Source organism: Loxodonta africana, chromosome 1 (assembly GCF_030014295.1).
Source record: "Loxodonta africana isolate mLoxAfr1 chromosome 1, mLoxAfr1.hap2, whole genome shotgun sequence".
In the NCBI taxonomy this organism is placed as follows: domain Eukaryota; kingdom Metazoa; phylum Chordata; class Mammalia; order Proboscidea; family Elephantidae; genus Loxodonta; species Loxodonta africana.
Genome location: NC_087342.1, coordinates 78,131,843 through 78,156,802, shown reverse-complemented (window position 1 = coordinate 78,156,802; position 24,960 = coordinate 78,131,843). Strand labels below are relative to the sequence as shown.

The window sequence follows — 24,960 nt, the reverse complement described above, 5'->3', positions numbered from 1 at the left end:
CTTAAGCAAGGCTACTTCATCAGACATAAGAGGAAGTCTGCCTTGGCTAGAATGGGGAGATGGGTGGTGGGGTACCATGAACACTCTGAATGTTCCACATATCCTTATTCCAGTTCTTGGAGTCCCACTCTTTCCTCATCAAAGCTTTCCACTAAATCAGACAGAAGAGCCATAACAGCCAATGTCCATTAACCCATTGCAAAGGTTTTTGACTTAAAAATATATATATATATATATGTATGTGTTTATATACACGCTTGTATGGTTTTTCTGGGTATGTATACATATACTACATATGTATACAAAATCACTTTCTCGACTAAGTGGGACTTTCAAATGTTGCTAATAATAACATTAATTATTGTTGTTTTGATTTCCATTGAGAGTGTGCCCCATCTCTCCATTTGAAAGCATATATTTTTCCCTAATTTCTTCAGAATTTCTGTTGACACAAGGGTTTTTTTTTTTTTTTAATCACCCGAATCTTTCTTGATTTTAGCAGGCACCTTTAAACAAAATTCAATGAAGCACATGAATGAAAGTTTTCCAAAGGATTTCATTCTCATGGGATTTACCACATACCCATGGTTGGATCTGCCTCTCTTCTTTGTCCTCATGACCTCCTACATCTTCACATGGTTGGGAAACATTGCTATTATTCTGGTCTCTCAACTCCCAACTACAGAGTCCCATGTATTTCTTTCTCACCAACCTCTCCTTTTTGGATCTCTGTTTCACCACCACAACGGTGCCCCAAATGCTGTTCAACTTAGCAGCATCTAATAAGAGCATCACTTACATAGGCTGTATGGTCCAGGCCTATGTGTTTCACTGGCTAGGCTGTACTGAATGTATCCTGCTTGGCATCATGGCCTTAGACCGCTATGTAGCTGTGTGTAAGCCTCTGAGGTACTCTGTAATCATGGACCACAAGCTCTGCCTGCAGCTGTCTAACACTGCTTGGCTCTTCGGTCTGACCAATTCACTGCTCCAGTTCACACTCACAGTCCAGCTGCCCCTGTGTGGGAACCAGGTACTGGACCACTTTTTCTGTGAGCTGCCTGGTCTTATTAAGATGGCTTGTGTGGACACCACAGTCAATGAGATTACTTTAGCAGTAGTGGCCACCCTCCTGTCAATGGGTCCTCTTTTCATGATTCTTATTTCCTACAGTTACATTGCCCAAACTGTATTTCGAATTCCTTCTGTTGATGGGAGACTTAAGGCCTTCAGTACTTGCTCTTCACACTTACTGGTGGTGTCTTTATTTTATGGCCCTGGAATCTATATCTATATGCAGCCTTCAGGGAATGGTCCTCAAGACCTTGCCAAATTTCTGACCCTATTTTACTGTGTTATTACTCCTATGGCCAACCCATTCATCTACACCCTGAGGAACAAGGATGTTAAAGGAGCTTTGAGGAGGCTTCTGAGAAGGGCCATATTATCAAAGAGAATACGAAGAATCGATGCTTTATTCTGAATGGGAAGGCCAACAGTAATCTGAAATACATTCTCCTTTTTACATATGACCCACCAAAATCATGCTCAAAAGTCAAGAAAACTTTTACTTGTGAAGAGAAGCACTTTCATAACAAAACTTCTAATGGATAGTTTGAAAACGAATTTGAACTTTCAGTACAATATCCGTGAAAAATGCTAAAGCATAGGAAGCTCTTGAAACAAATAAATCTGAAAGGAATTACCTTGAAAAGTGTCTCACCCTGTTAGAACTTTAAAGACCTTAAAAAAATAATTATCAAAGTTGTATGGAATTTTCTTTAAAATGTAAAATTATTTATGAGTTATTACATTTAATTACTGTAAGGACTTATTAAACCAGAAGTATCTCAACAATAGGGAAAGGAAGTGCTATTATTAAACAATATATGTATTTTTTCAGATTGTGATTTTTTAAAAATTGTGCTTTAGGTGCAAGTGTACAGACTAAATTAGTTTCTCATTAAACAATTAATACGCAAATTGTTTTGTGACATTGGTTGCCAATCCCTAGATGTGTCAACACTCTCACCTTCTCCACCTCAGGCTCCTTGTTTCCATTTGTTCAGTTTTCCTGTCCCTTCCTGCCTTCTAGCTCTTGCTTTTGGGCTCGTGTGCCCATTTGGTCTTGTACACATGACTGAAATACAAAGCACGTTCCTCACTTGTGTCATTTTATGTCCTATAGAACTGTCTAATCTTTGGCTGAGGGTAAACCTTGGGAATGACTTAAGTACTGAGTTAAAAGTGTATCCAGGGGCCATACTCTTGGGATTTCTCCAGTCTCTGTCAGACCATAAAGTCTGGTGTTTGTGTGTGTGCATGTGGATTGAATTTTGTTCTACATTTTGCTCCCACTCTGCCCGGGACCCTTTTTTGTGATCCCTGTCAGAACAGTCAATGGTGGTAGCTGGCACCATTTAGTTGTCCTGGGCTCAATCTGGAGGAGGTTGTGGTGGTTGTGGTCTATTATTGTTTTGGACTAACCTTTTTGTGTCTTTGGTTTTCTTCATTATTCTTTGCTCCAGCCAGGATGGGACCAGTAGATATATCTTAGATGTTGCTGGTATTAAACTATTGATGTTGGTATGGTAAATAAATAATTTGAGTCTATACTTCACATCACGAATTATAACAAATTAAATTTGAATTAAAAAGTAAATATTTAAAATGCTTTTCATTGAAAATGAGATACATTTTTAATCACAGTTGTAGAAGAGAAACACATTCGTGATCACTGAATAACTAAAAAATAAGACCCAAGAGAAGATGGATAGAAATGATAAAGAAAGTTGGCTCTCAGAAAAGATCTGAATCTAGAAAGCTGGGTCTTAGAAAATATTTAGGCAAGAAAGAAAGAAAAGATGCAAAGAGCTAAAATCAGAAATGAAAGTGTTGACATCACTATTGACCCTACAGAAATAAGAGGGATTATAAGAGAGTACTGTGAACAACTGTAGACCAACAAATAAGATAACTTAGATGAAATGGACAAATTCCTAGAAACATACAAATTACCTAAAATGACTCAAGAAGAAATACAACATTCCAAAGACTTGTAACAAATGAAGAGACTGAATTAGTAATCAAAACCTCCAAACAAAGAAAACTCCAGGACCAAATGGCTTCACTGGTGAATTCAACCAAACATTTAATGAAAAATTAACACCAAATCCTTCTCAAACTCTTCCAGAAGATGAAGAGGAGGAGGAGAAAGAGAACACTTCTTTACTCATTCTATGTAGTCAGCATTACCTTGATATCAAAGCCAAAGATACCACAAGAAAAGAAAACTACCGACTAATATTCCTTATTAACATGGATGCAAAAATCTTTAACAAAATACTAGCAAACTGAATCCAATGGCATATTAAAAGGATTATATACAGTGACCAAGCAAGATTTATTCCAGGATGCAAGGGTGGTTCAACATAAGAAAATCAATCAACATAATACACCACATTAATAGAACAAAGAAAAAGAACCACATAATTATCTCATTTGACAAAATTCAACACCTTTTCATGATAAAACACTCAGAGAACTAGGCATAGAATAGAAGGGAGATACTCAACATGATAAAGGGCATTTATGGAAAACCCACAGCTAACATTGAACTTAGTGATGAAACACTGAAAGCTTCCCCCCTGAGATCAGGAACAAGACAAGGATTTCTGCTTTCACCACTGCTATTCAACATTTTACTGGAAGCCCTAACGAGAGCAATTAGGGAAGAAAAAGAAATAAAAGGCATCCAAATTGGAAATGAAGAAGTAAAAATATCTCTTTGTTCACAGATGACATGACTCTATGTAAAGTCCCCCCAAAACCACAAGAAAGCTACTACAGCTGATAAACAAGTTCAGCAAAGTTGCAGGGTACAAGATCAACACTCAAAAATCAATTGTGTTTCTATACAACAGCAATGAACGATCTGAAAAGAAACTTAAGGAAAAAATTCCATTTGTAATAACATCTAAGAGGAATAAATTTAATCAGAGAAGTGAAAGAGTTGTACACTGAAAGCTATAAAACATTTCTGAAAGAAATTAAAGAAGGCCTAAATAAATGGAAAGACATCCTGTGTTCATGGATCGGAAGGTTTAGTACCGTTAAGATATTAGTACTATCCAATGCAATCTACAGATTCAACTCAAACCCTATCAAAATTCCAACAGCCTTTTTTGTTACAGAAGTGAAAACATTGATCCTTAATTCATATGCAGTATGCAATAGACAAAACAATCTTTTATATTGCAATAAGCAAAACAATCTTTAAAAAGGAGGATGCACACTTCTCAATTTGAAAATATACTATAAAACTACAATAAACACAACAATGTAGTACTGGTATAAGGACAGATGTATAGACCAATGACCCCCACGTGTCTGTCAGTTTGTCATACTGTGGGGGCTTGTGTGTTGCTGTGATGCTGGAAGCTATGCCACCGGTATTCAGATACCAGCAGGGTCACCCATGGATGACAGGTTTCAGCTGAGCTTCCAGACTAAGACAGACTAGGAAGAAGGACCCGGCAGTCTACTTCTGAAAAGCATTAGCCAATGAAAACCTCATGAGTAGCAGCGGAACATTGTCTGATATAGTGCTGGAAGATGAGCCCCTCAGGTTGGAAGGCACTCAAAAGATGACTGGGGAAGAGCTGCCTCCTCAAAGTAGAGTCGACCTTAATGACGTGGATGGAGCAAAGCTTTTGGGACCTTCATTTGCTGATGTGGCACGACTCAAAATGAGAAGAAACAGCTTCAAACATCCATTAATAATCGGAACCTGGAATGTATGAGGTATGAATCTAGGAAAATTGGAAATCATCGAAAATGAAATGGAACGCATAAACATCGATATCCTAGGCGTTAGTGAGCTGAAATGGACTGGTATTGGCCATTCTGAATTGAACAATCATATAGTCTGCTATGCTGGGAATGACAACTCGAAGAGGAATGTTGTTGCATTCATCGTCAAAAAGAACGTTTCAAGGTCTATCCTGAAGTACAACACTGTCAGTGATAGGATAATATCCATACGCCTACAAGGAAGACCAGTTAATACGACTATTATTCAAATTTATGCACCAACCACTAGGGCCAAAGATAAAGAAATAGAAGATTTTTACCAGCTGCTGCAGTCTGACATTGATCAAACATGCAATCAAGATGCATTGATAATTACTGGCGATTGGAATGCAAAAGTTGGAAACAAAGAAGAAGGACCAGTAGTTGGAAAATATGGCCTTAGTGATAGAAACAATGACGGAGACTGAATGATAGAATTTTGCAAGACCAACGACTTCTTCATTGCAAACACCTTCTTTCACCAACATAAATGGCTACTATACACATGGACCTCACCAGATGGGACACACAGAAATCAAATTGACTACATCTGTGGAAAGACACGATGGAAAAGCTCAATATCATCAGGCAGAACAAGGCTGGTGGCCGACTGTGGAACAGACCATCAATTGCTCATATGCAAGTTCAAGCTGAAACTGAAGAAAATCAGAGCAAGTCCACAAGAGCCAAAATATGACCTTGAGTATATCCCACCTGAATTTAGAGACCATCTGAAGAACAGATTTGATGCATTGAACACTAGTGACCAAAGACCAGATGAGTTGTGGAATGACATCAAGGACGTCATCCATGAAGAAATTAAGAGGTCATTGAAAAGACAGGAAAGAAAGAAAAGACCAAGATGGATGTCAGAGGAGACTCTGAAACTTGCTTTTGAGCGTCAAGCAGCTAAAGCAAAAAGAAGAATCAATGAAGTAAAAGAACTAAACAGAAGATTTCAAAGGGCCTCTCAAGAAGACAAAGTAAAGTATTATAATGTCATGTGCAAAGAGCTGGAGATGGAAAACCAAAAGGGAAGAACACGCTTGGCGTTTCTCAAGCTGAAAGAACTGAAGAACAAATTCAAGCCTTGAGTTGCAATAGTGAAAGATTCCATGGGGAAAATATTAAACGACACAGGAAGCATCAAAAGAAGATGGAAGGAATACACAGAGTCATCATACCAAAAAGAATTAGTCGATATTCAAACATTTCAAGAGATGGCATATGATCAGGAACCGATGGTACTGAAGGAAGAAGTCCAAGCTGCTCTGAAGCCACTGGCGAAAAACAAGGCTCCAGGAACTGATGGAATATCAATTGAGATGTTTCAACAAACAGATGCAGCGCTGGAGGTGCTCAATCATCTATGCCAAGAAATATGGAAGACAGCTTCCTGGCCAACTGACTGGAAGAGATCCATATTTATGCCTATTCCCAAGAAAGCTGATCCAACTGAATGTGGAAATTACAGAACAATATCATTAATATGACATGCATTCAAAAACGGCTGCAGCAGTATATCGAAAGGGAACTGCCAGAAATTCAAGCTGGATTCAGAAGAGGACGTAGAACCAGGGATATCATTGCTGATGTCGGATGGATCCTGGCTGAAAGCAGAGAATACCAGAACGATGTTTACCTGTGTTTTTTTGAGTATGCAAAGGCATTCAACTGTGTGGATCATAACAAACTATGGATAACACTGCGAAGACTGGGAATTCCAGAACACTTAATTGTGCTCAGGAGGAACCTTTACATAGATCAAGAGGTAGTAGTTCAGACAGAACGAGGGGATACTGATTGGTTTAAAGTCAGGAAAGGTGTGCGGCAGGGTTGTATTCTTTCACCATACCTCTTTAATCTGTATGCTGAACAAATAATCTGAGAAGCTGAACTATATGAAGAAGAACAGGGCATGAGGATTGGAGGAAGACTCATTAACAACCTGCGTTATGCAGATGACACAACCTTGCTTGCTGAAAGTGAAGAGGACTTGAAGCACGTACTAATGAAGATCAGAGACCACAGCCTTCAGTATGGATTACACCTCAACATAAAGAAAACAAAAATCATCACAACTGAACCAATGAGCAACATCATGATAAATGGAGAAAAGATTGAAGTTGTCAAAGATTTCATTTGACTTGGATCCACAATCAACAGCCATGGAAGCAGCAGCCAAGAAATCAAAAGGCGAGTTGTATTGGGCAAATCTGCTGCAAAGGACCTCTTCAAAGTGTTGAAAAGCAAAGATGTCACCCTGAAGACTAAGGTGCGCCTGACCCAACCCATGGTATTTTCAATCACATCATATGCATGTGAAAGCTGGACAATGAATAAGAAAGACTGAAGAAGAGTTGACGCCTTTGAATTGTGGTGTTGGCGAAGAGTATTAAATATACCATGGACTGCCAAAAGAACGAACAAATCTGTCTTGGAAGGAGTGCAGCCAGAATGCTCCTTAGAGGCAAGGATGGTGATACTGCATCTTACATACTTTGGACATGTTGTCACGAGGGACCAGTCCCTGGAGAAAGACATCATGCTTGGCAGAGTACAGGGTCAGCGGAAAAGAGGAAGACCCTCAACAAGGTGGATTGACACAGTGGCTGCAACAATGAGCTCAAGCATAACAACAATTGTAAGGATGGCACAGAACAGGGCAGTGTTTCGTTCTGTTGTGCATAGGGTCACTATGAGTCAGAACTGACTCAACGGCACCTAACAACAACAACATAGACCAATGGAATAGAATTGAGAGTCTAAAATAAACTCATACATCTATGGTCAACTTATTTTTGGCAAGAGTGTCCGGTCTACTAAGAGGAAAGAATAGCCTTTTCAAAGGATAGTAATGAGCTGGTGAGGGAGGCACCAACATCAATAAAAAGTTCAGAGGTGGGTCTCTTCTTCAGACCAGGGTTGACAATTAGAGGTACTGACAGACTTTGGTTCACTAGTAATAATGGGGATGATGAAGTAAGGTGGCAGAACTTAAGCACTAGAGTACAGGGGGCTGCAATTATTATTATAATCAGAAAGATTGGAGAAGCATCCCTAGAGGGAAAAATAGATAGGCAGCCAATGAGATTGCTGCTTAATATATACAATCAAAAGAAGGCAAGAATGAGTAGTCAAGAGACTGAGGGTGTTTACTTCAATAAAGCCAATTTTCAGACCTGGTACACTTTGACTGAAGATGTGGCCTACCTCCCAAAGGAAGAACCCTGAAATAGCATGGCATCCACCAGAAAGCATCGACTATGAAAAAGGCACTGAACAACTAAGTTGAAAAAAAGAACTTGACCAGTTGACGTTTGCCAGTCTTTATCATCAGCTTCCCTAGAACGGTCATGATGGCTACATGACTGGAGTGACTACAGTGGCAGATAATAGAGATTACACAGGGATGCAACTAAATGAACTCCCATTTACCAAGGCCAAAATAACTATTGATGCCTCTGAATGTCTGAATTTCCAACAAAAGAGACCAATGCTGAGGTCCTCTATATGGCTCTCAAGGAGATCAAACAGTAATTTGGTGGCAGCTTAATAATATTAGGCTCCTTCTTTCATGGACAGGCAAGTAAGTGGTTTGTCATGGGCTGAGTTGTGTCCCCCCAAAACATGTGTCAACTTGGCCAGGCCATGATTCCCAGTATTGTGTGTTTGTCCTCTATTTTGTGATCTGATTATCCTCTACTTTGTGATGTGTTGTAAACCCTAGCCCCTATGTCTATGGTTATGGGGTTCCATCTGGGAGTGAGCTGTCATGTTAATGAGGTAGGATTAGGTCATGTTAATGAGGATTATATTATTTTTGTTATGTTAATGATGTAGGGTTAGCTTGGAATGTATCTTGAGCCACTGCCCTTCACTGTCTTACAAGACATAAAAGCAGAGAGAAGCAAGCAAAGGGAGGACCCACTACCACCAAGAGGAAGACCTAGGAGTGGAGATTGTCCTTTGTACCTGGGATCCCTACAACAAGAAATTTCTAGACCCAGCGTAAGATTGATGACAAGAGCCTTCCTCCAGAGCAACAGAGAAAGAAAACCTTCCACTAGAGCTGGAGCCCTAAGTTTGGAGAGCCTCCTAAACTGTGAGAGAATAAATTTGTATTTGTTAAAGCCATTCACTTGTGGTATTTCGGTTATAGCATCCCTAGATTACTAAAACAGGGTTTGAGTTTCTTGTTCACAGAACCTCAGGCAAGAGTTATTTGAATTCTAAGGTCATTTGAATTCTCAAGCATGGAAAACCACACAATATATTATCTCACCAGGAGGTGGCCACTCACAGCAAAGGAAGTGTGGAAGAAAGCCTGTGACCATGGGCTTATTTTCACATCATCCAGAAGCCCTTGTTCTGACAAAGGGTCTTACTGAAGGCACAGCTGAAGCACCAGCTCTCAACTAATGCAACATTTTCCAGGATTTAATATATGTGGAGTCTCTAAATGGTGTTGTGTTTCCAACAGGAAGAATATAAGAGTCCAGGAACCAATAAGTGGAAGCAAGAATGGCCCCACTTATCATTACTCACAATGAATCTCTGGGGACTTGTGCTTTCCATTCCCACAAGTCTGGGCTTCTCAAGATTAGTGATATGGTCCCAAAGATAGTGCACCCTTTATAGGGGTCATGGCAAGAGGAATATTGGTGTATGAGCTACAACGGGCACCTAGGCATTTTGGACTCCTTGAGTACAGGAAGATGATAAGAGGATAACCATCATGGAAGAGCTATTTGACCCTGATTAGTAGGAGGAGATAGTGAGAGTAGGAAGGAATACGTATGAAGCTTGGATTACTCACTTCAGTGCTTGTTGGTATACACTTCTTCAATTGTGACTATGAATGAGCATCTAGACTAATAAAATAGAATGAAGAACAAAGTGTAGGTAAAAACCCCACATAAATGAAACCTTTATTTATGAATAAGTGGGCCTGCAGATAAATAAAGAGTGAACTATTCAATAACTGGTGTGGGACAATTGAGTTTTCATGCAGAAAAATATAAATAAAACTTGATCACCATCTCTCATCATATCCCACCCAAAATTCTGTCCTAAATATAAAGATTTAATTGTAAAAAATCAAAATTTAAATCATTCGGAAGAAAATATAGGAGATGAATCCAGGTTTTGTACAGCCTGAATCTTATATAATTTGACGGTCCCTCTTTAAAAATTTATCATTGTTTTTAGGTGTCATCAAGTCAGTTCCAACACATAGAGACTCTATGTGCAACAAAACGAAGCACTGCCTGGTCCTATGCCATCCTCACAATCATTGCTATGTTCAAGCCCATTGTTGCAACCAGTGTGTCAATTCATCTCGTTAAGGGTCTTCCTCTTTTTTGTTGATCCTCTACTTTACCAAGCATGAAGTCCAAAGTACATGAAACGAAGTCTCACCATCCTTGCTTCTAAGGAGCATTCTGGTTGTAATTCTCTCAAAACACATTTGCTCATTCTTCTGGCAGTAAATGGTACACTCAATATTCTTCGCCAATATCATAATTCAAATGCGTCAATTCTGTCTTCCTTATCCATTCTCCAGCTTTCGCATGTGTATGAAGTGATCAAAAATACCATGGCTTGGGTCAGGCACAACTTAGTCCTCAAGGTGACATCTTTACTTTTCAACACTTTAAAGAGGTCTTTTGCAGAAGATTTACCCAATGCAATGCATCCTTTGATTTTTTGACTGCTGCTTCCATGGGCATTGACTGTGGATCCAAGTAAAGTGAAATCCTTGACAACTTCAATATTTTCTCCATTTATCATGATGTTACTTATTAGTCCAGTTGTGAGGATTTTTTTTTTTCTCTGTGTTGAGGTATAATCCATACTGAAGGCTGTAGTCTTTGATTTTTATCAGTAAATGCTTCAAGTCCTCTTCACTTTCAGCAAGCAAGGTTGTGTCATCTGCATATTACAGGTTGTTAATGAGCCTTCCTCCAATCCTGATGCTGCATTCTTCTTCATATAGTCCAGCTTTTTCTATTATTAGCTCAGCATACAGATTGAATAAGTATAGTGAAAGGATACAACCCTGGGAGGAAAGGTCATGCATTATCCAGAAAGGGAGTTTAAGTACCAAGTGACATTGGACATTAGTAAGTGAAAAACACATGTTATTTTTTCTAAGGTAAATGCTAAAAGAATAATAAAAGATAAACTAAATCAAATGTATCTCTAGACCAAATTTCTAGTGCACAAAAATCACATGGGCTAGAGGAAAAAAAAAATTAAAGGACACATGAGAAAGGATCTGTCAAATCTAGAACATGTTACATTCTTCAATGAAACTGGCTTGGCTTCTTCAAAAGCTCAATGTCATGAGAAAAAAAGGTAGGGAATTGTTCTAGATTTAAAGAGACATAACCAAACACAAAAAAGTTGATTTAATATTAGTTTGAAATATATGTATGTATATCTAGATATATCAATAGCTAGATAAATAAATTTAAACCCAGTTATGGATTGAACTGTTTCCCCCAAAAATATGTGTTGTAAGTCCTAGCCCCACTTTGTCCTAAAGAGTCGCTATGAATTGGAATCAGCTGGGCAGAAACTGTTTTTTTTATTGTTTTTAATACCTGTGGTTATACCTATTTTGGCATGGGTTCTCTTTGTTAAGAGGGCAAATCACTGCAGCTTGTGTTTTAAGCCAATCACCTTTGAGATATGAAAAGAGCAGAGGAGCAAGCAGAGATGGGACAGAGGAGCAAGCAGAGATGGGAGAAGATAGATACTACACCAAACGAAGATTGCCAAGGAACCAAGAAACAAGGACCTTCCCCAGAGCCGATAGAGGCAGAAAACCTTCCCTAGATCTGGTACCCTGAATTCGGACTTCTAGCCTCCTAAACTGTGAGAAAATTAATTTCTGTTTGTTCAAGCCATCCACTAGTGGTATATCTGTTATAGCAGCACTAGAAAACGAAGACAAACCCCAAAATATATTATTTTTCTATACAGTCAATACTCATTTAGGTATGTTGTTGTTTGCTGTCCAGTAGATTCCAACTCATAGCAACCCTATAGGACAGAGTAGAAGTCCTCCATAGGGTTTCCTAGGCTGTAATCTCTATGGAGCAGATTGCCAGGTCTTTCTTCCATGGAGCCACTGAGTGGGCTCAAACGGCTGACCTTTTAGTTAGCAGCCAAGGGCTTAACCATTACTCCACCAGGCCTCCTTCATTTAGATATAAAAGATATTTTAAAACAATTTGGGAACTTTTAATGTGAACTAAATATATTAGGGGATTAGCGGACCTTTTTTAATATTCTTATCAGTAGAGACATGCGAAAATTTAGAGGTGAAATGTCATGCTTGCCAATTTCCTCAAGAAAACTTGCTAAGATTTTTATTTGAATTAGTGAAGATTATGATTCACCAGGATTCCAGAATGCAGGAAAGCCTAAAAGAACCTCTGATAATTTTTTAAAGATTACTGCCTGTGTTGTGGAGAATGGGAGGAGGTCAAGATGGGTTGTGGAGAGACAGGATGTTGTTGCCGTAGTCCAGGACAGCTATGATGACAGCCTAGAGGATAGCAACAGAGAATATGGAGAGAAATGAATGTATTCAAGAAATATTATGAAGATAAATTTGATAGGGCTTTGAGAAATTTTATGTGCAGGTAAAGAAGAGGGATTTCTAAGTTTCTGGTTTGAGCAAATGGACAAAATGAACATTGGAAGAGGATCATGTCTTGGGGAAAAGAGCATGACTTTGGCTTTGCACATGTTGAGTTTGATGTGGCTTTGAGACATTTAAGTGTAGAAAGATAAGCAATCATGGAAACTAGAGAAAAAATCTGGAGATATGAATTTGAGACACACCAGTGAATAAAATTAAAATGAGATATCACTAAACTTATATTTATTTATCACTAAACTTAAACCAAAAAATTAGAAGAGCTATAACACATGTTGCTCTTTGAAGTGAGATGTTACAGCCTTTTGGAAAGCAATCTAACACCTTGTACTATTATTAAAAATGCATGTATTCTTCCACCCTGCAATCCTACTTGTGAGAACTTATCCACTAGAAATAAAATCATCTGTGCAGAAGATGTCATGAATGTTTATTGCAGACTTGTCCATTATGACAAAAAAAAAAAACTGGAAATACAGTGTATTATACTCTTGAAAGATTAGATAATAAAATAAATACCACGTGGTCATTAAAGGTAATGCTTAAAAACTATTCCAGATGATTTAGAACGGTTTCTAACGGGATTGTAAAGTTATATATAAAATATGTAAGAAAATGTAAATATAATATTACCCAATTTTTAGAAATCATACAATTACCCACCAGTTCTATATATGTATTTTTTCTATGTATGTATATAATTAGCATATATATAAAGCATATATAGGATTGTTTATATGGTATTTATTGTGCTCTGGCGGCTTTTTGGAAACCCTGCTGGTATAGTGGTTAAGCGCTATAGCTGCTAACCGAAAGGTGGGCAGGTCCAACCCACCAGGCGCTCCTTGGAAACCCTATGGGGCAGTTCTACTATGTCCTATAGGGTCGCTATGAGTCGGAATCAATGGCAGTGGGTTTGGTTTGGTGAGTTTTTTAGCGGCTTTTTCCATATTAGTCAATACAACTGACCCTCTGATGTTATGTACTATTATTATACTCATTTTGCAGGTAAGGAAAATGAGGCACAGTAAGATTAAGCAACTACCAAGGTTTCCAAGTCAAGTTCGTAAACGAGTTTCTTACGCACTACACCGTCTTTCTGTATTTGCATATAAATGTATATGTCTTTATATGCTTATATGAGCAGGAAAAGAAATATGAAAAAGAAAATTCTGGAAGGCTGACACAGGTAGGAGTTGGAAGACGCTGACTTGACTGGAGGGAGATGGAGGAAAGCGATGACGCCAGGCCAAAAAAACAGGAGCCGAGGGAGTAAGAAACGAAGATCCTCTCAGCGACAGGCAGTTCCTGGACTGAGCAGGCGCGGACTCCAGAAGGAAAGGATTTGCTACGGAACTCTCGGGTAACGCGGACAAACCATAGACTATTCATTCCTAGATGGGCGTGGCAACACTTCCGGGATGATGGCGGGTACCTAGTTGCGGGGGGTTTCCAAGGCCTCCGGATGTGTGGGTGCTGGGCTCGCTTAGGGGACTGGGGGGCGGTAGGGGTTGGCAACCTGAGGCCCAGGGTCGCCCCAGACCGGTTTCTGGCCGGGTGTGGGCCACCTGTTTCCAACCTGGGCTGCAGGATGCTTGTCTTCTGGAAAGACTCCTGGTGGTGGCCTCGGAAGGAAGGGATGGGACCCCGTGCCCGTGCCCCACCCCGGCTCACAACCCTCACCGGCTCTTTTCAGCGACATGGAGTCAGTCTCTTCTCTGAAGGTTTCAAAGAAGGACTCCTGAGTGTGTGAAAGGGGGGTGGCTCTCTTTGGATCTGGTCTTTAACACATAGAGAACAGGAAAACTTTTTGCCAATCTTTGGGGTCAGATTTTGAAGAATTTTTAAAAAGCATTATGGTGCATATGTTATATTGTTTGAACACCCTATAAATGCATATATATTAATACTTATGTAATCTCTGTAATAAGAATATTTATTCTAAGACTATAAATAATTTCTTGTCATTTTAAGCCAGGTTTTCTCACAAAATGAAATTACCTCAGGTCAGGTATTGCCAACAAATGACTCTTGAAAAAACATTTGGTTTTCAGAGCTTTGAAGGATTTCAAAATTGTGGAACAGGGATTGTGGACCTGTTCTGTTTAATGTTCTCATTGCCTTATTTCTTTACTCATATTTATTTATCATACAGTAGAAAGGAAACAATTCTCGAATAAGTTTTTAGACAGTCTGGCAACTAATGCCTTATGTTAATCACTCCTTTTTCAGTATATACTTATTGATCACTTCCTATATATGAGGCACTATTCTAGGCACTGGGAATACTGCAATGTACAGACAGATAAAGCCCTTAATGATGCTTATGTTGTTGTGGGTAACAAACAAACAAAAAACCAAATAAGCATATAGTGTCAGGTGGTGGTGAGTATTATAAAGAAAAATATAGTGGGGTAAGAGAATAGATAGTGGTGGGAGTGCTATTTTAAATAGGAGAGGCTAGAAATACCTCTTTGAGAAATGGTGCTTTGATGAAACCAGGGAATGTCCCATGGGAATTTTTGAGTATGAGCATCGCAGGCAAGTGTGAAGGATTTCAGATGGAATGCATTTGACATGTCTAAAACAGAAGAGTTTAAATAGAGTCATATAAATTTTCATTACTAAGAATGACAAATCCTCAAATCATTTGCATCACTGTGAACAAAACCTCAAGTAAACCTTTTCCATTTTGCTTTTCCTAAAGTGGCCTAGACATTGGCCTTTAGAATATCTGCAGATTTTTTACAACTGATGGCAATTTTTCATTTTAATAACACTATATTTTTTTGAAGGATAATCTCCCTGGAGTATAAGTTTGTTTTCAGGGACCCATCTTCTGAGTGAAAATGGGTACAGATTTTATCATCCAGGAAGAAGAACAGAAGGGACCTGTGATAGTAAAGGTAGAGGAAGATAACTTTTTTATACAGGAAACTGACTTGCAGCAAAACAGCCAATACAGCCAGGAGGTCTTCCACCAGTGCTTTAGACAGCTCTGCTACCAGGAAACCCCTGGGCCCAGGGAGGCTCTAAGTCAACTCTGGGAACTTTGCCATAAGTGGCTGAGGCCAGAGAAGCATACCAAGGAGCAGATCCTAGAGCTACTGGTCCTGGAGCAATTCCTGACTGTCCTGCTTAAGGAGCTCCAATCTTGGATGCAGGAATATCATCCATTGAATGGTGATGAGCCTGTGTCTTTGGTGGAGGATTTGGAGAGAGAACTTGATGACCCAGGATTTCAGGTGAGAAGGGGAAGTGTGTTCTGTGGTGGCAAAGTGCAGCAGTTAATGGTTGTTCAATAGGAGAACAGGGCAGCATTACTGAGCTTTGGTCCTCATCAGGTTTGATTGATTCTATCAGTTCCTTTTTCTGTCTCATATCCCCTTCTAAGCCCATCGGGTCCTTTTTCCCTGTCCCTTCTCCATGGAAGATGTTTCCTGAGGGTTTTGCTCTAGTTCTCCTAGCAGTTTCCTCCCTAGGCCAGTGGTCCCTAATTGTCTCCAGGGTACATCCCAAGCAGATGGACAGGAAGTATTCTGGGAGAAGGTGATATCCCTGGGAGCCGCACGCAGTCAACCAAGTTATCAGCTCCAGCACATGGAGACCCTGCCCAAGCATGATTCTCTGGCATCCCATTCCCTATAAGAAAGAGGTGAGGAGAAAGAGGAGGAATATATTTGGGGAGGTGGGCTAGGGTAGGGGGCTCCTGCTTGACCAACCAAAACCATCCTTTACAGCTAAATCATTAGTGTCTCTAACCCTTACTCTCCTCTGGAACCCTCCCTGACTCATCTCCCTCTCTTTACGAAATATAACCATTATTCTTGGCATTTTAAACAAAAGATTTCTATTCTTTTTGTTTTCACGCACCCATCTTTGCTTTTCATTAAAGATTTTTATACCACGTCTCCTTCACAGTGGCCTTCTAAATGCCTTCCTTGCCTCTAGCCTCAGCCCATTAGGTTTTCTTGACTCACCAATCTTAAAGTCATTCTTTAAGTCTCTCACTTTGACTACATTTCTCTTATGTTCCTCCACATTAAATACTTTTCTCTTTTCATGTCAGTATCTTCCCCTGCATATCACTCCGGTCTAGATTAAGTACCCTTTTTGTTTGCACATTCTCTGCATGTCAAATGTGCTTTCCACTTACCAAGCATCCCCCCTTTTTTTTACATTCTGACCCCCGTTCAGAACCTGTCTCTAGAAAGCAGTAATAAAGTGACTAGAAGAGCCTAGAAATCGGTTCTTTACTAGTATGTCTGGTAGGTTCAGGTGAAGTCTCCATTTTAATGAACTCAATGGGTCATTTAATTTATCTCCTTTCAAATATCACTGAAATGAATTGTTTTTCATTGTGTTCATGAAGGAATACTGACTTATGTTTATATAAAGGAATTATTGGCTTACACTAAATCTGCAAGCAGTGTCCTGTTTGGGGGAAAATAAAGGCAAATGGTTTTCTTTCCAAGCAATTGGATAAATACTCTGGTCTTTCTGCTGTAATTGTATTTGAATGCAATTTAAAATACCCTTTAAGCACTTAGACTTGATGATTTGTCCCCCAGTATTGTTTCCAATCCCACCTTAATTAGTACTTCACAGATTATTAATTCTATAGTAAAAAAAATCTAGCATATGTTTATTCCACCTTTCTTTTCCAGTACTTTTCTTCCTTAATTGAACCAAAGAGGTATTTATTAATTGTTGGGGGAGCATGGCTAAATGATCCTTCAGGAGTTTTAGTATTTCATTAAGTTCAAAAAGGTGACATTTCTGTTCTCTCTATTTTTATATATGTTTAAAGTTTTCAATAATAAACGTTAACAAAAAGTAACATTTGAATGATCCATTTCCTATTTTAGAAAGAAAGAACAAGCCTGAGACTGGGAAATTGGCTCCAAAGCAGGAGACATCCAAAGAAATGGAATCACAGAGGACGATACTCAGTAGAATCTAGAGAGGCAAGAACATTGTCCAGGCCACTCATTTTGGATACCTTTGTGAATGCAAGGACAGATTTGAAAGGCGTCAAGGAAATTCAGAGGAAGAAAAAGAACGCAGATGTCATCAGTGCGAGAAATGCTTCATGCAGAGCATCAGTCTTATTGGACATCTGAGAAACCACACAGGGGAAAAACCTTTTTGGTGTAAAGAATGTGGGCAAGCCTTCTGTCAAAATACGACCGGTTTTAAATACTTCATAATTCATAGTGGTGAAAAACCTTACTGTGTAATCAGCATGGTAAGTGTTTTAGTCAAGGCTCAATCCTTATTAAACATCAGAGAAATCCCACTGGGGAGGAACCATAAAAGTGCAGTGAATGTGGCAAAACATTCAATAATAGCCCAGGATTTACTCAGCATCGGTAATACCGTACCTGAATAAAATGTTAACCAGTGCAACGAGTGTGGGAAGGCTTTCAGGGAAAGCTCAAACCTCACTAAACATCAGTGAATTCACACAGGAGAAAATCCCTATGAATGTGATGAATGTGGAAATTCTGACCTTACCAGACATCCAAGGATTCACAATGGGGAGAAACCCTATGAATGTGACGAGTATGGGAAGTCCTTCCATCTGAGTTCACATCTCACTGAACAGTAGAGAATCCATAACAGCAAAACCATATCTGTGAAGTAAGTGTGGAAAATCCTTCAGACAGAGGTCATGTCTCTTTCAACATTAAAAAAAAAAGCACAACTAATCAGAATTGCATTGTTTCAATTACTGTAGTAAAAATGTCCTGGAAACCCTGGTGGCATAGTGGTTAAGTGCTACTGCTGCCAACCAAAGGGTCGGCAGTTCGAATCCGCCAGGCGTGCCTTGCAAACTCTGTGGGGCAGTTCTACTCTGTGCTATAGGGTTGCTATGAGTCGGAATCGACAGCACTGAGTTAGGTTTTTAGGTTTCAGTAAAAATGTCAAGCAACATTTGTTCCTCACAGAATTCAGAGAAGCCACATGAGCACTTACAGTATGTCAGCAACTCAATCTCCTTTGACATAAGAGTATCCATGAACTAGTTTCTCTCAGGGTGAACTAGACCAGATTTTCTTTTTCCGTGTCCCTAGACTGGCTAGCTAAAAATGCAAAGCTTCAAAATGACCAATTTCATCCTACTCATGGTTAATTCAGATTTAGAGAAAAGTGTACACCCACAATGCAGAGTTGGGAGTACTATAACATCTCCCAAGTGAATAGTTAAAGGTTCAGGCATTGGTTTGCTTACTCACTTTTTCTTTTGCTTTCTAAATATGTTGTGATCAACACCTTAATAACCTATTTTGAGATGTTGCTTTAAAAAAGGGAGGGAGTAATGGATGAGGAAAGAGTACTAGGTTCTAGTTTTCTCTGAACTGCTGTGTGACTTTTGACAAGTTGCCCAGACCTAGGGCTTAGATTCTTCATTTGTGAGTTATGGGGTTAGAATATAAAATCCTTCTAAAGTCCTTGCCACATGTACAATTAAGTGATATTTGTGAATGCCATCTAGCTTTGGTGGAAGACCTGTCTCTATAATTAATCCCTCAGCCTGATATTCCAAGAGCCTTCTCCATAAACTGGTCCTAGCCTTTCAAATGTCGTTTTCTTCTGCAGGAATTCTCTGTTCCTATTTTACTAATCTCACTTTCCACAGGCATCCCTTGGACACACTAGCTTCTATGTCTTTTTCCATCTCTGTGTTCTATTCTTACTCTTTCATATTATAAATGCTCTCTTTATCTTTGTTGTTTCGCCAACTACATTGAAGGGAACTTAAAGAAGGGGCATTTTTTTTTTTGTAATACCTTGGACATAATAGATGCTCACTAAAATGTATTGCTGGATTGCCTTATTTATATGTATTGCTGTAGCCCCATTTAGAATAAATAAGTTTTTTGAATGCTGAACCTCTCAGAGGTTGTGTAGAATGGGCTTGGACTAAATAAAGATCTCTGACCCCATAGGTCACTAACCATTGAGCCCTGGACAGTTTGCCTATGCGTTTTCAGTTAACTTGGTGACAATTTGGTTTTACCTTCTAAAGTAAGATATTGCTTCTTAGGGAAGAAAAGGATGAGCTCTTTCTGGAGTACTGGGGAAAAAACTAGTGCTGGAGGAAGCATTGGTCACCCTGCCTGAGCAAAGAGGCCATAATGCTGACCCAGACGTACACCAGACTAATTTTCTCAGAGAAAGCTCCTTTCCAAATAGTACTCTACATGTTGTTGATGCCAGAATCCAGGTAGGATAGTCCCAAAGGACGTGCTCCTTGTCCAGGCTCTTTTGTGTTAGTGCAGAGACAAATAGGTTGGATTTGGGAACGAATTCTGTGGCCTTCCCAAAACAAGGGGTGTAGAGTGATACAAACCAAAGATAAAAGACCTAGAGACTTCACTGGGTGAGAAAATGGGTAGCATGATTCAATGAAAGGAAGGCTACAGGTGAACAAAATAGAACCTAAGATGGGTAAACTAGATGTGCTTCAAGAAAGAAAGATTCTCCTTTAGCTTGATTCCCATATGAAAGTCATTTTATTTTAGGGGCTGAGTAACTGAAGGCATTAACTCATTACTGTTAATTCTGATATTACTATCTTTTTAATAATTGAAATAGCCTATTGATATCCTAGTGATATGATTAGCCAGTGTACTTACAAGTAGACAACCCTTGAACTTCCCCCAGGTTTCTAAGGGAGAGGTTAAAGTACAAAATGTGATAACCTTGAAGGGTAACCCAGCCCTTCAAGCTATGAACACTTAAGACATAGGGGTGACAATATGGTATTTTGAACATTATAATTTACCCACTATCTAGTGAACCAGCTAATGCAATGTCATTGCTGTCCATTCTCTCCTGCACTTTTTCCCATCTCTTCACCTGTCTTCTCTCCTGGGAAAATCAGTCAATCTCTCTCTTTTTTTCTCTCTCCTCCACCTACTTTCCTTTTGCCATTGTAGGTATTGTTCCTTTCTAATTTCCCTCCCCACCCCCCACCCCCAATTTGTGCTTGGGTGGAGGAAGCCAGGATAGTAGATTGAATCAGAGATTATGGAATCATGTTAAAGAGAAAGAAAGCCCTAGACAGGGAGTCAAGGTACAAACACTTTTATCAGAATTTAAGATCAACTGCCAGTAACAAAGACCTGAAAAAATACACAAGGTGTATTTCTCTCATGTAAAGGAAATCTAAAGGTAGATAGTTTAGGGTTGTTGCTTTTGCTCCACACAATCATCAGGAATCTAGGCCTCTTAAGCCTTGTCACTATCCTCTGTACACAGTTTCTCTTTCAATGGCTGCTGAAGCACCAGTCATCAGTTCTGCATTTCAGTTCACAGGAAGGGCAAAAAAGGGACTCTCCCCACCAAATCATCACTTTGAAGAAGCATTCTCAGAATGCAAACAAATCCTCTTTAATTGGACTGAAGTTAGTCTCATGATGATAGTCTGCTTCAACGGTAGCTGAGAAATGTAATCTTTATTCCAAGTATCAATGTATACAGATTAAAATCGGAGTTCTGTTACATAAGAAAAAGGAAAGACTAGATAGTAGGCAAACAGCAATCTCTAAATAAAGGTATGTAAATTTAAGTTTTGCAATACAACTCTCAATAAATGTGTGCTGGAAGATCAATGGACAGATGAATGAATTGTGCAGGGAACTAAATTAGAAGTAGGAGACAAGGTAGTATTCTAGGGGATGTTAGGAGGGGAGAATAGAGCAAGGATAAGGAAAAGAGGAGAGTGGGCAACAAGAATAGGTAAAAACCCTGAGTCGAAGGTCCTTTAAACTCACCAAGCTTACCTTAAAAAAAAAAAAGGCTTGTTGAAAAAAAAGTTTAAATAAGTTTTAAAATGGTATGCCAGGATGTTTTTAGTATATATAATCTTTACATAATACATATAAGTTTTACATAATTATAGTCAGTGTATTTAGAATTGTCTGATCTGTTTTAATCAACTACCCTTTAAAAAACATTCCCTGTTTTTATTGCTCTTGAATGTCAAGTAGCTAAAGCAAAAGGAAGAAGTAAAAGCTGAACAGAGGGTGACTCAAGAAGACAAAATAAAGTATTATAATGAAATGTGCAAAGACCTGGAGTTAGAAAACCAAAAGGGACAAATATATTTGGCATTTCTCAATCTGAAAGAACTGAAGAAAAAATTCAAACCTCAAGTTGTAATTTTGAAGGATTTCTCTGGGCAAGACATTGAACGGCACAGGAATCATCAAAAGAAGATGGAAAGAATATACAGAGTCACTGTACCAAAAATAATTGGATGACATTCAGCCATTTCAGGAGGTAGCATACAATCAAGAACCAATGGTACTGAAGGAAAAAGGCCAAGCTGTGATGAAGGGAATGGCAAAAGACAAGGCTCCAGGAGTTGATGGAGTGCCAACTGAGATGTTTCAACAAATGGATGAAGTGCTGGAGGTGCTTACTGGCCTATGTCAAGAAATTTGGAAGACCGCTGCCTGGCCAACGGGCTGGAAGAGATCCACATTTGTGCCCATCCCAAAGAAAGGTGATCCAACAGAATGTGGAAATTACTGAACAATATAATATCACACACAAGTAAAATTTTACTGAAGATCAGTCAAAAGCAGTTGCAGCATGACATCAACAGGGAACTGCTAGAAATTCAAGCCAGTTAAGAAGAGGCTGTGGAATGAGGGATATCTTTGCTGACATGGGATGGATCATGGTTGAAAACAGAGAATACCAGAAGAATGTTGACCTATGTTTTATTGACTATGCAAAGGCATTCAACTGTGTGAATCATAACAAATCGTGAATAACATTGTTAAGAATGGCAATTCCAGGACACTTTTTTTTTTTTTTTAATCGTGCTCACGAAGAACCTGTACATTGACCAAGAGGCAGTCGTTCAAACAGAACAAGGGTATACTGGATGGTTTAAAGTCAGGAAAGGTGTGCATCAGGGTTATATCCTTTCACCAAACTTAGTATGCTGAGCAAATAATTCCAGAAGCTGCACTATTTGAAGAAGAACGTGGCATCCAGATTGGAGGAAGACTCATTAACAACCTGTGTTATGCAGATGACACAGCCTTGCTTGCTGAAAGTGAAGAGAACTTGAAGCACTCACTGATGAAGATCAAAGACTACAGCCTTCAGTATGGATTGCATCTCAACATAGAGAAAACAAAAATCCTCACAACTGGACCAATAAGCAACATCATGATAAATGGAGAAAATATTAAAGTTGTCAAGGATTTCATTTTATTTGGATCCACAATCAAAGCCGGTGGAAGCAGCGGTCAAGAAATGAAAAGATGCATTGCATTGGGTAAATCTGCTGCAAAGGACCTCTTCAAAGTGTTGAAGAGCAAAAATGTCACCCTGAAGACTAAGGTGCGCCTGACCCAAGCCATGGTATTTTCAGTCACATCATATGCATGGAAAAGTTGGACAATGAATAGGAAGACTGAAGAAGAATTGATCCCTTTGAATTACAGAGTTGTAGAAGAATATTTAATATACCAGGGACTGCCAGAAGAACCAACAAGTTTTTTTGGAAGAAGTACAGCCAGAGTGCTCCTTGGAAGCAAGGATGGTGAGACTTCATTTCATATACTTTGGACTTTTATCAGGAGGGACCAGTCCCTGGGGAAGGATATCATGCTTGGTAAAGTAGAGGGTCAGTGAAAAAGAGAAAGACCCCCAACGAAACTGATTGACACAGTGGCTATGAGTTGGAATCAACTCGATGGCAATGAGTTTGGTTTTTTGTTTTTATCATAATTTTAGGCTATATATATATGTATAATAATTATATAATAATATATATAAAAGAGCCCTGGTGGTGCAGTGATTAAAGCACTTGGCTGCAAACCAGAAGGTTGACGATCTAAACCCATCAGCTGCTCCTCAGGAGAAAAAAGTGGCAGTCTGCTTCAGTAAAGATTTACAGCCTTGGAAAACCCTATGGGTCAGTTACACTCTGTCTATAGGGTTGCTATGAGTTGGAATTGACTCAAAGGCAGTGGGTTTGGTTTTTTGTTTGTTTGGCTTTTTTTTTTAGTATGTGTATATATAGAGAGTGAGCCCTGGTGGAACAGTGGTTAGGAGCTACAGCTGCTAACCAAAAGGTTGACAGTTCAAATCCACCAGCCACTCCTTGGAAATCCTATGGGGTAGTTCTACTCTGTCCTACAGGGTCGCTATGAGTTGGACTCAACTCAGTGGCAACAGGGTTTTATACACACACACACACATTGACCTAAAATTATTATACAAGACATACATATTTAAGCATTGCTAATAACTGCATCCTTATTTAATGATTTTCATTCTGACTAGAATTTATATCCTTTGAACTGTTAATTTTATAACCAAAGAAATGACCCCTTTACAACCCATATGCAAGTGTGTGGTTATGCCTGGTTAAGTGATTTACTGAAAGCCTAGGTAGCTAGCTGATCAGGAGACCTGGATTTCAGTCCTGGCTCTGCTGACCTCAGCAACACACCTCATTTCTCTGGGTGTTGATTTCTTCAACTGTAAAATGAGTGGTTTGGATTTTTTAAAAACTTTATTGCAATACACATATACAAGTACACAAATCATAGTTGTAAGCTAAATGAAATATCACAAACTGAAACCACCCACATAACCACCACCAACATCAAGAAATAGAATACTGTTTGTTCCCCAGAAGGCCACTTGTGTTCCCTCCCAAAGTCTACTTTCCTCCTCCTTGTTGTGACTTCTAACACTAGAGATTAATTTTGCCTGTTTTGAACTTTTTATAAATGAAATCATGAAGTATGTATGTATTCTTTCACTCACTGTTATGTTTGAAATTTATCACTGTGGCTTGTGGCTGCATAGTTTCATTTGCACAACATTCTGTTGTATGAATAGACTTCAATTTTTGTATCCATTCTGTTAATGGACATTTGGGTTGCTTCTAGTTTAAAGCTATCCCCAAAAGTGCTGCTAAGATGTTTCTTTAGATGCACATGTATGTGCACTTCTGGTAGCTATATAACTAGAAGTAAAACTGATGTATACATTCAACTTTAGTAGATATACCAAAGAGTTTTCCAAAATGGTTTTACCAATTTACACTCTCACCAGCAGCAGTGCATAAGAATGCCCATTGCTCCATAAGCTTTGCCAACACTTGGCACTGTGAATCCATTTTTAGCAGGGATTTCAGCATTGGGTTTGTGGCTCCTTAAGAAATGTCTAGTGATCTATCATGTTGGCAAAATTCAAAAGCCTGAAAACATATCATTGGTAAGGACATGGGAAAACAGGAACTCTCACACATTGCTGATGAGAGTGCAAAATGATCCAATCCCTAAAAAGACATACACTTCTTCCACCCGCCTACTCATTGTTCTTACATCATTATTTGTTAAAGCAAAAGATTGGAAATAAAAGCCTAACCCTAGGAGACTAGTTTATTTATTATG

At 39.1% G+C, this 24,960-nt stretch overlaps 1 pseudogene; it reads left to right on the top strand.

The window, feature by feature from the left end:
* The first annotated feature begins 483 nt into the window (after nt 1–483).
* On the top strand, nt 484–6,922 carry LOC100666308 (olfactory receptor 2B11-like; annotated as a pseudogene).
* Nucleotides 6,923–24,960: the final 18,038 nt, after the last annotated feature.